The sequence below is a fragment of the Heterodontus francisci genome, unplaced genomic scaffold, assembly GCF_036365525.1.
Source record: "Heterodontus francisci isolate sHetFra1 unplaced genomic scaffold, sHetFra1.hap1 HAP1_SCAFFOLD_278, whole genome shotgun sequence".
NCBI lineage: Eukaryota > Metazoa > Chordata > Chondrichthyes > Heterodontiformes > Heterodontidae > Heterodontus > Heterodontus francisci.
This window is the reverse complement of record NW_027141343.1, coordinates 319,691-336,182: the sequence shown is the minus strand read 5'-3', so window position 1 is coordinate 336,182 and position 16,492 is coordinate 319,691. Positions and strand designations below refer to the sequence as shown.

Here is a 16,492-nt window from a genome sequence, read left to right as displayed (position 1 = left end):
AGAGGAGTAGGGGGGGAGCAGCGAGGTCTGGAGCGAGCGGCTGAGGGGTGGATTCGTCGAGGCCTGGAGTGAGTTGCCGAGGGGGGAGAGCGACAGCTTCAAAATCTCCCATTCAGCCACTTCCTCCAGCCAAGTGGTGGGGGGATGGGGTGGCTAGATACCCAATGACACTTTATCACGCATGCACGAAGATGGATTTGTTGCGGAAATGTGATGATGTTGGCGCTGCAAAATGCTCGAGTATCTGACCGCTGAAATCCTCGAGCTGGCCGGTAATGTGGCCTGGGACAACAAGAAGACCCGCATCATCCCCAGACACCTGCAACTGGCCGTCCGCAACAACGAGGAGCTCATCAAGCTGCTGGGAGACGTGACCATCGCTCAGGGCGGGGTGCTGCCTAATATCCAGGCCTTGCTGCTGCCCAAGAAAACCAGCGCTCAGAGCTCCCAGAAAAAGTAAAGCGGCCGAAATGACATCTAATAAACCAAAGGCTCTTTTCAGAGCCACCCACAGTCTCTGTGAAAGGGCTGATTACTGTCAGGAGGGAGTCAGTGATCGAGTTATTGTAACAGTGGATTGACCTGTTGCACATCTGTCCAGCTGTGTTTTCATTTCGCTCTGTTTTTCTGCTCACACATCTCCCCCTCCAGTTAATTGCAGAAATGAACTACAGGGTGTCAGAATCAACAATTCCCAGGATTGGGGGTGAGATTGTGCTGAGCAGCAATGAGCCTCCAGTAATGCTGCTTTCTAAATTCCAGATCAGCTCTCAGTCCAACAGGCCTTTCGTATTTGAAATATCACAACAGACCTGAGCGGGGGTGAGCGCAGCCTCAGCTGCACCGAGTCTCAGGGGCTCTCACGACCCCAATCAGAGCCGCCAGGCCTGGCGGACGTGCAGCGAGGACCCCGGGGGAGGGAGGGTGCACCATTAAAGTGATGGTGCAGCACCTCCCCCATCCTCGCCGCCACTTCCCGGTTTCTTCTCCCGTTTATCTCAACATTGAGAAGACGCCTTTGCTCTGGACTACACTGGTTATAAAGTAAGACCCAACTTTGTCTCTGAAAGTGATGAATAGCAGCAACAACAGCAGAATCCAACCCCTGCATTTACATGTGAACTTGCTGATGTTGCAGCAGATTGAATGACTGGGTGAATCCCTTCCCACACACATGGCAGGGGAACGGCCTCTCCCCAGAGTGAGTGTGTTGGTGTTTCAGCAGATCATTGCTGCTTTTCAAGCTCTTCTCACAGTCAGGACGTTAAAAAGGTCTCTGATCAGTGTGAACAAGTTGATGTTCAGTGAGGTTGGATGACTGAATGAACCCCTTCCGACACACGGAGCAGGTGAATGATCTCTCCCCAGTCTGAACTCACTGGTGTTTCAGCAGGTTGACTCTGGCTGGGTTCAGTTCTGCACTCACTGGTTCCTCTCTCTCTCTTCCCCTGAAGGTGCTGATTCTGACTGTATGTACGTGCTCTCTCCCCCTCCGACCCTCCCTGTCCAATGTAGTATCTCCCAGTTTTGGTGATGTGATCTCCCTGACCTGTCTCCATTTCTCCTTCTTCAACAGACTTGCCCTGACTATCACTATTTCAGAGAATCAGACAGCACAGAAGGAGGTCAATCGGTCTTTTGTGCCTGTGCTGAATCTGTGAAAAAAATGATGCAATTAGTCCAACCCCCTGCCGATTTCCCCATAATCCTGGAGAAATTCACTTTGAAATATTTGTCCAATTCCTTCATGAAAGTTATAATTTGAATCTGTTTTCACCACCCTGTCAGACAATTCATTCCAAATCCGAATCAGTTACTGGGTAAAAAGATCTCTCCTCACCTCCCCTTGACATTTTTGGCCAACAATCCCAGCTTCACCACCCTGTCCAGAGAACTGAAACCCCTCATCTCTGGTATCATTCTCGTAAATCTCCTCCGAACTGTTTCAAAAGCTTTGATGTCCTTTCTGAAACCTGGTGCCCAGAACTGGACACATTACTGTAGCTGAGATCGAGCCAGCGACGCCCACATCCCACGAACGGATAAAAAAACGCTCCCTGCCAAATCCTCCATTCTTATCCATTTACAGACGCTCCTTGCCCAGTCCCCAAATCTTATTCATTTAGAGACGCTCCCTGCCCAATCCCCAATTCCTATCCATTTACAGACGCTCTCTGACCAGTTGACCTTGCTGGCGGGCAGTTTCGGGAAGCCTCACAGGGAAAAGCTTCACCGCCACCCGCAGGGACACAAACGGGATTGTTCCATCCTATTGTGGCTTTGACGCCCTGCTCCAGCTGTGTGCACCCGCTACGGGCACGGTCTCCCTGCACTTTGTGAATATTCCGCTCCAGCTGAGATGGAGCTCAGCCACTACCGCGCCTGCTACTTATCAGAGACAAGGCAAATTCTAGAGCGCAGAGCATTCTGGGTACCACAACTGTCATTAATGCCAATCTCTGACATGATAATCAGGTTTTATTTCCTACATTTCATTTCCTGGGATGTTACTGTGTGTTTTCTTTTGTACCTGTCAGTGCCTGGGAGGAGAGAGTCAGCTTCACTTTGTAGCCGTCAATTTCTGGTGTGCGAATGTGGGTTTTTACTCTGTATGTTTCAGTTTTTGGTTTGTGACTGTTTCTGCTATTGCTATGTGAGTTAACTTTGTGGAAAGAGATGCAGTGGTTTTTGTCGATGTTCATCCCAAGCAGCTCTGTAACACAGGAGTCTGTGCTCTACGGGCTATTCCCAGGGACGCACACCGAGACAAACATCAACTGCTGCTGGAGGACTATCAATTCGGTGGAAGACGCCCTTTGGTCTGCCCGAAACTTGCTGGTCTTCCAGCGAAAAGAGTTGTCCACCACCAAATGTTGCAGACTGGCACACTCCAAGGTCCAGGACTACGTGCTGAGGGACGCACTAAAGCTTGGGGCAGCCGCAGCAAAGGCTCAATGGGGAAAGACCACAGTGTAAGGTCCCCCCACCAAGCTGAACTGAGGGGCTGGATCCATGGGAAATCCCTCGAACTGTATTGGAGAAATTTTGTGTGCTGTAAATGTAAAAATGTATATGGCATGACAATGAAATGGAAGGGTTGTGAGGCAACTCATGATTGTACAGAAGGTAACTGATCACCTTTGCACTGTTTGTATTTTTTGACTTGATGCTGTTTTAAACTGTTTGGGAATGTAATTTTTACATATTTTTGTGAATAAAGTATATTTTGGAAATTAAAAAAATGTGAGTTGCACCACATATCTTTCAACAACTTGTATGTGAACATCAGCTTTTGTCCAGATCTATCAGTTTCTGATATAGAATCATAGAGTTATACAGCACAGAAACAGGCCCTTCAGCCCATTGTGTCTGTGCTGGCCATCAAGCACCTAACTATTCTAATCCCATTTTCCAGTATTTGGCCCGTAGCCTTGTATGCTATAGCATTTCAAGTGCTCATCTAAATACTTCTTAAATGTTGTGAGGGGTCCGGCCTCTACCACCTCTTCAGGGAGTGCGTTCCAGATTCCAACCACCCTCTGGGTAACATTTTTTTCCTCAAATCCCATCTAAACCTCCTGCCCCTTACCTTAAATCTATGCCACCTGGTTATTGACCCCTCCGCTAAGGTAAAATGTTTCTTCCTATCTAACCCATCAATGCCCCTCATAATTTTGTAAACCTCAATCTTATCTCCCATCAACCTTCTCTGCTCGAAGGAAAACAATGCTAGCCTTTTCAGTCTCTCTTCATAGCTGAAATGCTCCAGCCCAGGCAACATCCTGGTGACTCTCTTCTGCACCCTCTCCAGTGCAATCACATCCTTCCTATAGTGTGGTGCCCAGAACAGTACACAGTACTCCAGCTGTGGCCTAACTAGCATTTTATACAGCTCCGTCATAACCTCCCTGCTCTTATATTCTCTGCCTCGGACGATCTATATTGGCCTGTAATCTAAGGCTTTCCTCCTCACAATTTACGACACCACCAATTTTCGTGTCATGTGTGAGAAAGGGTTTGATTCTATCCCGATCAGTATCCGTTACATGCATGTGCTTTTAATCTGCACCCCCTCTGTTTTATTCTCTGTACTTGTCAGCCTCTTGTAGGTGAGTCTGTGTTTTGCTCTTTATCTCTCAGTCTTCGAAGTATGAGCCTGGGTTTGTACCTAATTGTCTTTGTACCTTGCAGGATGGATATTGAAGAGAGGTTTTAACACATTAACTGCCAAATCCTGATAAGTGATTTTTGGGTTTCACACAGTATCTGTCAGTTTCTTGTCTGGGACTGTTGGTTTTACTCTGTCCCTGGCATTTGCTGGTTTGTTAGTGTGGGGTTTACACTGTACCTGTCAGTTTCCCATCTGTGAGTGTTGGTTTCACTTTGTATAGAATCATAGATCACGGAATACTGACAGCACAAAAGGAGGGATTCAGCTCATCGTGCTTGTGCTGCCTCTCTGCACAAGCAACTCAGCTCATGCCACATCCTCATGTATTCCATGAAAACCTGATTTTTTTTCCCTTCAGATAATTATCATATATCCTTTTGAAAGCTATGGTTGAATCTTCCTCCGTCACACTCTCAGGCAGTACATATCAGATCTTAACTATTTGCTGCATAAAAAAGGTTTTTCCTCATGTTGCCTTTGGTTCTTTTCCCATTCACCTTAAATCGGTGTCCTCTGCTTGCTCAGCCATGAGTAATATTTCCCATTGCTTTCTCAGCACTGATGGATTGTGAGGTGGGAGACAGCCAGAAGTCCCACTGAGCCGCACTGACTCCCAGCTGAAAAAGAAATGAGATAAAGTTCAATCTTTCACAGCGAGATGCTGCAGAGAGTTGCAGAACATAGAACATTACAACGCAGTACAGGCCCTTCAGCCCTCGATGTTGCGCCGACCTGTGAAACCATCTGACCTACACTATTCCATTTTCATCCATATGTCTATCCAATGACCACTTAAATGCCCTTAAAGTTGGCGAGTCTACTACTGTTGCAGACAGGGCGTTCCACGCCCCTACTACTCTCTGTGTAAAGAAACTACCTCTGACATCTGTCCTATATCTATCACCCCTCAACTTAAAGCTATGTCCCCTTGTGTTTGCCATCACCATCCGAGGAAAAAGGCTCTCACTTTTCACCCTGTCCAGCCCTCTGATTATCTTATATGTCTCTATTAAGTCACCTCTTCTCCTCCTTCTCTCTAACGAAAACAACCTCAAGTCCCTCAGCCTTTCCTCGTAAGACCTTCCCTCCATACCAGGCAACATCCTAGTAAATCTCCTCTGCACCTTTTCCAAAGCTTCCACATCCTTCCTATAATGCGGTGACCAGAACTGCACGCAATACTCCAGGTGCGGCCGCACCAGAGTTCTGTGCAGCTGCAGCATGGCCTCGTGGCTCCTAAACTCGATCCCCCTACTAATAAAAGCTAACACACCATATGCCTTCTTAACAGCTCTATTAACCTGGGTGGCAACTTTCAGGGATTTATGTACCTGGACACCAAGATCTCTCTGCTCATCTACACTACCAAGAATCTTCCCATTAGCCCAGTATTCTGCAATCCTGTTACTCCTTCCGAAGTGAATCACCTCACACTTTTCCGCATTAAACTCCATTTGCCATCTCTCAGCCCAGCTCTGCAGCCTATCTATGTCACTCTGTAACCTACAACATCATTCGGCACTATCCACAACTCCACCGACCTTCGTGTCATCCGCAAATTTACTAACCCACCCTTCTACACCCTCATACAGGTCATTTATAAAAATGACAAACAGCAGTGGCCCCAAAACAGATCCTTGCGGTACACCACTAGAAACTATACTCCAGGATGAACATTTCCCATCAACCACCACCCTCTGTCTTCTTTCAGCTAGCCAATTTCTGATCCAAAGCACTAATTCACCTTCAATCCCATACTTCCGTATTTTCTGCAATAGCCTACCGTGGGCAACTTTATCAAACGCCTTACTGAAATCCATATAGACCACATACACGGCTTTACCCTCATCCACCTGTTTGGTCACCTTGTCAAAAAACTCAATTAGGTTTGTGAGGCACGACCTACCCTTCACAAAACCGTGCTGACTATCTCTAATGAACTTAGTCTTTTCAAGATGATTATAAATCCTATCTCTTATAACCTTTTCCAACATTTTACCCACAACCGAAGTAAGGCTCACAGGTCTATAATTACCAGGGCTGTCTCTACTCCCCTTCTTGAACAAGGGGACAACATTTGCTATCCTCCAGTCTTCCGGCACTATTCCTGTCGACAATGACGACATAAAAATCAAGGACAAAGGCTCTGCAATCTCCTCCCTGGCTTCCCAGAGAATCCTAGGATAAATCCCATCTGGCCCAGGGGACTTATCTATTTTCACACTTTCCAAAATTGCTAACACCTCCTCCTTGTGAACCTCAATCCCATCTAGCCTAGTAGTCTGTATCTCAGTATTCTCCTCGACAACATTTTCTTTCTCCACTGTAAATACTGACGAAAAATATTCATTTAACACTTCCCCTATCTCCTCCGATTCCACACACAACTTCCCACTACTATCCTTGTTTGGCCCTAACCTATCTCTAGTCATTCTTTTATTCCTGATATACCTATAGAAAGCCTTCGGGTTTTCTTTGATCCTATCCGCCAATGACTTCTCGTGTCCTCTCCTTGCTCTTCTTATATCTCCCTTTAGATCCGTCCTGGCTAGCTTGTAACTCTCAAGCGCCCTAACTGAGCCTTCACGTCTCATCCTAACATAAGCCTTCTTCTTCCTCTTGACAAACTCTTCAACTTCTTTAGTAAACCACGGCTCCCTCGCTCGACAACTTCCTCCCTGCCTGACAGGTACATCCTTATCAAGGACACGCAGTAGCTGCTCCTTGAATAAGCTCCACATTTCGATTGTGCCCATCCCCTGCAGTTTCCTTCCCCATCCTAAGCATCCTAAATCTTGCCTAATCGCATCATAATTTCCTTTCCCCCAGCTATAATTCTTCCCTGCTGTATATCCCACCCCTGCCCATCGCTAAGGTAAACCTAACCGAATTGTGATCACTATCACCAAAGTGCTCACCAACTTCTAAATCTAACACCTGGCCGGGTTCATTACCCAGTACCAAATCCAATGTGGCATCGCCCCTGGTTGGCCTTTCTACATACTGTGTCAGAAAACCCTCCTGCACACACTGGACAAAAACAGACCCATCTAAAGTACTCGAACTATAGTATTTCCAGTCAATATTTGGAAAGTTAAAGTCCCCCATAACCACTACCCTGTTACTCTCGCTCCTGTCAAGAATCATCTTTGCTATCCTTTCCTCTACATCTCTGGAACTATTTGGAGGTCTATAGAAAACTCCCAACAGGGTGACCTCACCTCTCCTGTTTCTAACCTCGGCCCAGACTACCTCTGTAGACGAGTCCTCAAACGTCCTTTCTGCCGCTGAAATACTTTCCTTGATTAACAATGCCACACCCCCCCCCCCCTCTCTTTTACCCTCTTCTCTGTTCTTAGTGAAACATCTAAATCCCGGAACCCGCAACATCCATTCCTGTCCCTGCTCTACCCATGTCTCTGAAATGGCCACTACATCGAGATCCCAGGTACCAACCCATGCTGCAAACTCACCCACCTTATTCCGGATGCTCCTGGCGTTGAAGTAGACACATTTTAAACCAAGCTCTTGCTTGCCAGTGCCCTCTTGTGTACTTATAACCTTATCTCTGCCCTCACTACTCTCAACATCCTGCACACTGGAACTACAATTTAGGGTCCCATCCCCCTGCTGAATTAGTTTAAACTCCCCCGAAGAGCACTAGCAAATCTCCCCCCCAGGATATTGGTACCCCTCTGGTTCAGGTGAAGACCATCCTGTTTGTAGAGGTCCCACCTACCCCAGAAAGAGCCCCAATTATCCAGGAAACCAAAACCCTCCCTCCTACACCATCCCTGCAGCCACGTGTTCAACTCCTCTCTCTCCCTATTCCTCACGGGCAACAACCCAGAGATAACAACTCTGTTTGTTCTTGCTCTAAGCTTCCACCCTAGCTCCCTGAATTTCTGCCTTAAATCCCCATCTGTCTTCCTACCTATGTCGTTGGTGCCTATGTGTACCACGACTTGGGGCTGCTCCCCCTCCCCCTTGAGGATCCCAAAAACACGATCAGAGACATCACGTACCCTGGCACCTGGGAGGCAACACACCAACCGTGAGTCTCTCTCGTTCCCACAAAACCTCCTATCTGTTCCCCTAACTATGGAGTCCCCAATGACTAATGATCTGCTCCTCTTACCCCTTCCCTTCTGAGCAACAGGGACAGACTCTGCGCTAGAGACCTGTATCCCATTGCCTACCCCTGGTAAGTCGTCTCCCCCAGCAGTATCCAAAACGGTATACCTGTTGTTGAGGGAAACGGCCACAGGGGATCCCTGCACTGCCTGCTGGTTCCCTCTCCTTCCCATGACCGTAACCTTCTTCTTTTACCTGAGGTGTGACTGCCTCCCGATAACTCCTCTCAATAATCCCCTCCGCCTCCCGAATGATCCGAAGTTCCTCCAGCTCCAGCTCCAGTTCCCTAACGCGGTCCTCGAGGAGCTGGAGCTGGGTGCACTTCCTGCAGATGCAGTCAGCAGGGACACCCTTGGCGACCCTTACCTCCCACATTCTGCAGGAGGAACATTCAACTGACTTAACCTCCATTCCCACTATTCTAAATACCCAAGTTTTTAACCAATCACACGATAAAACAAGAAGAGAAATAGAAAAAGCCTTACCTTACCTACACACAACCGAGTCCTTTTTTTTGGTAAGAGGAGGAGGGCGGGTGGGAGACACTACAAGAGTAGTGTCTCGGGTTCAGAAACAGCTCAAATATATAGGTTTCTACTTACCCAGCAGTCCCTGCTCCACCGAAACTCCCGATGAAATTGACTTCCCAGCTGTTCACTCCTCGCTCGCAATGCCTGTGCTCCTGGAAAAGCTGCACAATGAAAAGGTAAGAGAATTTACACAGCCCAAATATATAGGTTTCTACTTACCCAGCAGTCCCTGCTCCACCGAAACTCCCGATGAAATTGACTTCCCAGCTGTTCACTCCTCGCTCGCAATGCCTGTGCTCCTGGAAAAGCTGCACAACGAAAAGCTAAGAGAATTTACACAGCCCAAATATATAGGTTTCTACTTACCCAGCAGTCCCTGCTCCACCGAAACTCCCGATGAAATTGACTTCCCAGCTGTTCACTCCTCGCTCGCGAGAGTCCCGAATGAAAGAGAGCGTTTCTCATACTGTTGTTGAATTTCATTTCAAACACTCCTTGTACTCTCTGCTAATGAAGCCTAAAAAATGGAAAAACTAAATGCGCTCAAACTCACAACCCTAAGATTAAAAGTCCCATGATCGACAGACTGAACTGAATATGTCACTTCTACTGTACCTCTGTTTGGATGGATGCAACTGGATGCCCCAATGCAAGGCAGCTTTCAAATCCTCCCATGGGTCCACACGTCAGACTAAGTTCCATGTTGTAAACGCAAGCAAAGGAAATCTGCTCACTTCCAAAACTATCAGCAAATTGAAGCAGATTACGATCAACATCATCAGAGGTCAGAACTACCTGGTGAAAGAAGACACCCTGAAGAAGGATCCACAATTATTCAAAGGCATCGACAAAGTCAAAAACAAGAAAATTGATGAGTCAATCCAAGCTAAACAGAAACACTGAAGAATTCCATTCCAGACCAGAACACAATTAGAGGCATTTTTTTGTATTCAAAGCTGGGCATTAGTATTTAATAGTTGATATATAATTTTGAATATATTTGAATTTCTTTATTCATTTGGCACTGCTGAACATGAAGCAGTCTTAAATCATTTAATTTTTTTTTGTAAAATCTGACTTACCAGATTAAAATATTAGATCAAGGGAGAAATTTCAAAGATTACTGGACCAGTAATCCAGAGGCCTGGACTCAAGATCCAGTGACAGCCAGGACGTCAAGGCGGGAAACACTCCGCACTAGCCTGCAGTGAGCGATTCCATCGAAGGTAGAGCACAATCTCTTTAATATAAGAATGTATATTTTATAATAATTAATCACTTAAGACCTTCCTGGTCTCTGCATCTCAGCTGCTCTCTGGATAAACTTGCAGAAAGTATTTCAACCTGTAAAGCAGGAGTCTAGGGAATGTATAATGATATTTTCTAGCTTTCGGGCAATATTTTAATCAATACAGTGTGGGACAACCTGTCTGGGCACAACTCCATGACTTTCTCTTTAACTAGTGACCTCACAATCACGAACTTCTATGGTCACAATCTTCAGCTCATCACCTCCGGTACGTAGCTCTAATCTTAATGTACATTTAAACAACCTTTCAAGTCCAGTTACAGTTTTTGTTGCCTTACCTGCACAAGCTTAAAAAGTGAAAAACGGAAGCAAGTTTAACTGAACATTCTGGTGGTCAGTTCGGGCACGGGAAAAAAATGAAAGGACTCGGACCAGGTCGGATTTGGTGCTGTCAGGCTTGGGTCGGGTTTCATTTGCTGACCCGAGCAGGCCTTTAGTTACTGTTGCAACCTTATATTCCCACTTGACAATCTGTATATTTTGTTCATTTCAATTTTGTCGACAAGCTCTTGGAATCCAGTTCCCCGGTCCTCAAGCAGGCTCAGTTTGGAAATCGATTCCGCTTTCTGGAAGGCTGAAAGCAATCGATGACCTTAAACTAAAAATGGCAACAGAGATGGGCTCGTCTGGGATTTGAACCCAGGATCTCTCACATATTAATCACTTATATACCCAAAGCGAGAATCATACCCCTAGACCAACGAGCCACCGTTAGCATTGTTTTTATTCGCTCCTGTGGAATTTCACTGGCACCCACAGCCGATCATGCATTTTTTTCAGATCAAAACAATATCCTACAAAGCTGAAATAAAAACAGAAAGTGCTGGAAATACTCAGCACCTCTGACAGCATCTGTGGAGAGAGAAACAGAGTTAACATTTCAGGGTTTTCACCTTTTGTTTGAGCCATCTTTTCAGAGTGCTTCTGTCCATCCAATCTCACTTTTTACTCGATCCACATTCTAAGGGTGGTGCAGTGGTGAGCACTGCAGCTTCACAACTTCAATGACCCCGATTCAGTTCTGTATACTGCCTGTGTGGAGTTTGCAAGTTGTTTATGTGGGCTTCCACAAGGTACTCTGGTTTCCTCCCACAACGAAAGACTTGTGGGTTGATAGATAAACTGACTGTTGTAAATTGGCCCCAGGGGAGGCGATAGGAGAAATGTGGGGATGTGGTAGGGAATTCTGCGTTAACATAGGATTAGTATAAATGGGTGGTTGATGGTCAGTGCAGACTCAGTGGGCCAAAGGGCCTATATCAGTGCTGTATATCTCTATAACCATTCTCTAAGCAAATGCATTTTTCATGAATTCCTCATTTCTTTTATTAACGACAATTTTGTATTTACGGCCTTTGCTTCATCCGATACCACAAGTGGAATCATGTTTCCATCAACCCGATCAAACCCCTTCACTATTTCCTCAGATTGCAATGTTTCTTTAACCCTCACAGACGGTGGAGTTTCTGCTGCTTGATTGCAGTTCTTGCTTCCTGCCAGTAGATGTCACCTCACTCCAATATAGTGAAGTTTACAAATCTGAGAGAGACACAACAGGAAATAATTGTTCACATTATAGTGAATGTGTGGGATTTAGAAATACTAGGAGTGGACACGAGTTATTATTGAATTTGTCAAACCAAACATATGTTATAATGTTGTGTTAAATCTGTCACTCTGTTGTCTTGATTCTGAGAGTAACATAGACTCATCGAGTCATTGGGTCATTTGTGGTATAGAAGGAGTCCATTTGCCCCATCGAGTACAGGCCAGCTCTCCATGGAGCGATCCAGTCAGTCCCACTCGTCTGCTCGATCCCCCTAGCCCTGTAAATTTATTTCCTTCAAATGCCCATCGAAATTCCTTTTGTAACCAACGATTGTCTCCACTTCCTCCGCCCTCGGGGGCAGCGAGTTACAGATCATTACCAATCACTGTGTAAAAAAGTTCTTCTGCACATTCCCCCTGCATCTCTTGTCCAAAACCTTCAATCTGAATCCCCTAGTCCTTGTACCAATATTATTGGGAACAATTTTTCTTTGCCAACTTATCTAAAACTGTCATAGCCTTCGACACCTCTATCAATTCTCCCCTCAATCTTCTTTGATACAGGCAGAAAAAACCCTGTTTTTCTAACCTAACCTTGAAACTAAAACCCTCCATCCCTGGAACTATTCTGGTAAATATCCTCTGCATCCTCTCAAGAATCCGCACATCCTTTCTAAAGATTGGTGAGCAGATCTGGATGCAACACTCCAATTGGGGCCGAACCAGAGTTCAGCATAACAACCCTGCTTTTGTACTCAATGTCTCTATTTATAAAGCCCAAGATCCCACATGCTTTGCTAACCACTCTCGCAATATGTCTTGCCAACTTCAAAGAATGATGGACATGTACTCCAGGTCCCTCTATTCCAGCACACTCTTCAGAACTGTAGCATTGAGTATATATTGCCTCTCCCTATTCCTTCTGCTAAAATGCATCACCTCACACTTGTCACTATTAAATTCCATCTGCCACCTGTCTGCCCATCCTACTAGCCGATAACTATCCTGTTTCAGGCAGTTCATATCATCCTCACTGTTTGCCACTCCTCCAAGTTTGGTGTCATCGGCATATTTTGAGATTCTACTCGATATTCCAAGATCCAAGTCATTAATCTGTAGCAAAAAAAAGCAATGGTTCTAGCACTGACCCTTGGGGAACACCACTGTCGACTATCCTCCGGTCTGACCAAGAACCATTTCATATGACTCGCTGTTTTCTGTCCTTAAACCAATTTCCTATCCAAATGGACACTGACCCTCCTAATCCATGAACCTCAATTTTGTTAACCACCCTTTTATGTGGTACTTTATAAAATGCTTTTGTAAAATCCATATAAACAACATCCACTGCATTCCCTTCATCAACTTTCTCAGATAGTTTATCAAAAAATGCAGTTCGATTCATCAAGCATGAACTTTCATTTATAAATCCATGCCCACTCTCCTTAATTAACTCAAACCTCTCCAAATAACTTGATTTTTTCCCTGACCTGTTGGTCTTGTGCTTATCGCAAGCTCACCACAGAGCATGTATTTGGCAATGTGACTGTCATTCATTTGGCCCAGTCAACAGAGCCGCCTCTGACTCAAGAGGGCAAACATGCTGTGGATCCCTGCACGCTGGTGTACTTCCTCATTCGGCACTCTGTCCTGCCAGGAGATGTCCAACATCCATCTGAGGCAGTGGAGGTGGAAGCTGTTCAGCTGCTTTTCTTGGCTTGCATAAGTTGTTGATGATTCTCTACTACAAAGGAGGGTGCTGAGAACACAAGCCTGGTACACGTGGAGCTTTGTATTTACGGTCAGTTTGCTGTCGGTTCACACCCGTCTTCTCAACTTTGACATGACAGCTGCAGCATTGGCAATCCTGGTGCTGATTTCAGCATCAAGGGCCAGATTGCTGGTGATTGTTGATCCAAGGGATGTGAAGCTGTTGACAACCTCCAAAGTGATGTTGTCAATGTTTTGATGGAAAGTGGAGTCTCTACGTCCAAGTCTCTACGTCCAAGTGGAGTCTTGCCAAGATGAACAGCTTGCCGTCAGCTCTGATATACAGGTGAACACCCCCATCTGAGTCACTGAAAGTGTACAATAACAGCATGGAGAAGAATACACCAATTATAAAGGATGTGATAACTAGACAGTTGGAAAATAATGATATGATTGGGCAGAGTCAACATAGATTTATGAAAAGGAAAACAGGTTTGAAAAAACCCGTTGAGTTTTTTGAGGATGTTACCTGTGGAACAGATAAAGGAGAACCAGTGGATGCTTTGGTAATGTCCCACACAGGAGGTGAGTAAACAAAATTAGAGCACATAGGATTGGCGATAATATACTGATATGGATTGAGAATTGGTTAACAGACCGAAAACAGAGAGCAGGAATAACGGGTCCTCCTCAGGATGGCAGGCTGTTACTATTGGGGTACTGCAAGGATCAGTGTTGGAGCCACAGCTGTTAACAACCGAAATAAATGATTTGGATGTAGGGATTAAATGTAATATTTCCAAGTTTGCAGATGACACAAAGCGAGGTGAAGTGTGAGCTGTGAGAAGGATGCAGAGAGGCTTCCAGGGAACCTGGAGAGGCTAAGTGAATGGGAAAGAACATGGCAGATGGAATATAATGTGAGTAGGTGTGAAGTTCTCCACTTTGGTGGAATAAACAGAAAGACAGAGTATTTCTTAAATGGTGAGAGGTTGGGAAGTGTTGATGTCCAAAGGGACCTGGGTGTCCTTGTTCATGAGACACTAAAAGCTCTTGTGCAGGTGCAGCAATCAATTAGGAAGGCAAATGGTATGTTGGCCTTCACACGAGGGGTCATGAGTACAGGAGTAAAGATGTCTTGTTGCAATTGTATAGAGCCTTGGTGAAACCGCGCTGGAGTATTGTGTATAGTTTGGTCTCCTCATCTAAGGAAGGATATACTTGCCATAGATGGAGTGAAACAGAGGGTCAGCAGACTAATCCCTGGGATGGTGGGATTGTCTTATGAGGAAACTGGGCCTGTATTCCTTAAAGTTTCGAAGAATGAGAGGTGATCTCATTGAAACTGATAAAATTCTTAATGGGCGTGACAGTGTGGATGTAGATCGGATGTTTGCCCTGGTTGGTGAGTCTAAAATCAGGGGACCAAGTCTCAGAATAAGGAGTGGGGCATTTAAAACTGAGATCGAGCTGAATTTCTACACTCAGACGGTGGTGAATCATTGGAATTCTCTACCCCAGAGAGCTGTGGCAGTTCAATCATTGAGCATGTTCAAGACAGAAATTGTTAGAAATCTTGATACTCATGACATCAAGGGATATGGGGAGAGCACGGGAAAGGGGCGTTGAGGTAGATGATCAGCCATGATCGAATTGAATGGCAGAAAAGGCTCGACGGGATGAATGGCCTACTCCTATGTTCCTCTGTTCCTAAGAGAGTTGGCGCCAGCACGCAGCCTTGCTTTACCCCACTGCTGATCTTGAAAGTGTCTGATGTTGCTCCATTGTAATTGATGGAACTGTGCATGTTCTCGTGGAAAGAAGAGATGATGCCCAAGAGTTCAGGAGGGCAGCCGAGTTTCCATCGCAGTTTGAAGAGTCCGTCTCTGCTGACAAGATCAAAGGCCTTGGTGATGTTTATCAAAATATGTGCGACTCTGTGGCGCAATGGATAGCGTGTTGGACTTCTAAATAATGATAAAAAAAAGCCATTCAAAGGTTGTGGGTTCAAACCCCACCAGAGTCAGATTTTGGACCAGAGACAGAAGAGCACGACGGAACAGAGAGTGAACAAGTGTGTCAAAAGCACTGACTCAGAGACAGAGAGAGAGAGGAGCAGAGCTGGGGTAAAAAAATCAAGGAGTGACATCACAATGGAGAGTGAGAGCAGGGAAACAGAGAGCCGCTGGGGTGAGTTGACAGAATTTGGTTCTTGCTTCGGTGCAGTGGAAGGAGCTGTTTGGTGAGGATCTGTTGAGCTGTGACATCACAGGCAAGCAGGTAGTTGATTGGTTTGGAAAAAGCTGCATGTTTGATGAGTATCTGGTAAGTGATTAAGGTCCATTTTAGTCCTAATGTTTAAAATAGTAAACAAACTAGTGGGAAGCTTAATAAAATATACAACAAATAAACAATTGAATAAAATAATAAAGTAGTTAATTGAAACACGTTAAGGATGACAGGACAGGTGATGTGTCACAGCTGCAGCATGTGGGAGCTCCTGGATGCCAGTGTGATCCAGGGCAAACACGTCTGCAGTAAGTGTTTGCGGCTCAAAGAGGGAGAAAAAAGGAACGTAGTGGTAGTAGGGGACAGTATAGTAAGGTGGATTGACTCTGTTCTCTGCGGCAAAGAGCAAGAGTCCAGATGGCTGTGTTGCCTGCCGGTGCCAGGATTCAGGACGTCTGCTCAGGGCTGGAGTGAAACATACAATGGGAGGGGGAGGATCCAGTTGTCGTGGTCCATGTCGGTACCAACGACATAGGCAGGACAAGGATAGAGGTTCTGCAAAGTCAGTATGAGGAACTAGGCACCAAACTAAGTAGGAGAACCTCAAAGTAAATCATCTCTGATTATTACCTGAGCCATGTGCAAATTGGCATAGGACAAATAAGATTAGAGAAAGTAATGTGCGGCTGAAAGACTGGTGTGGTTGTATTGGGTTCTGGTTCGTGGGGCATTGGCACCAGTACTGGGGAAAGAGGTGGCTGTACCGTTGGGACGGTCTACACCTGAACCGTGCTGGTGCCGGTGTTCTAGCGAGCCACATAACGAGGGACGTAGAGTTGGTTTTAAACTGAATAGTGGGGG

General features: G+C 45.6%; 1 non-coding gene across 1 annotated transcript; it reads left to right on the top strand.

Moving 5' to 3' along the window:
* The first annotated feature begins 15,335 nt into the window (after nucleotides 1-15,335).
* trnar-ucu (transfer RNA arginine (anticodon UCU)) lies at nucleotides 15,336-15,428 on the top strand. The gene is made up of 2 exons: nucleotides 15,336-15,372; nucleotides 15,393-15,428. It is a non-coding gene; the product is annotated as a tRNA-Arg (tRNA).
* The last annotated feature ends 1,064 nt before the right edge of the window (nucleotides 15,429-16,492 follow it).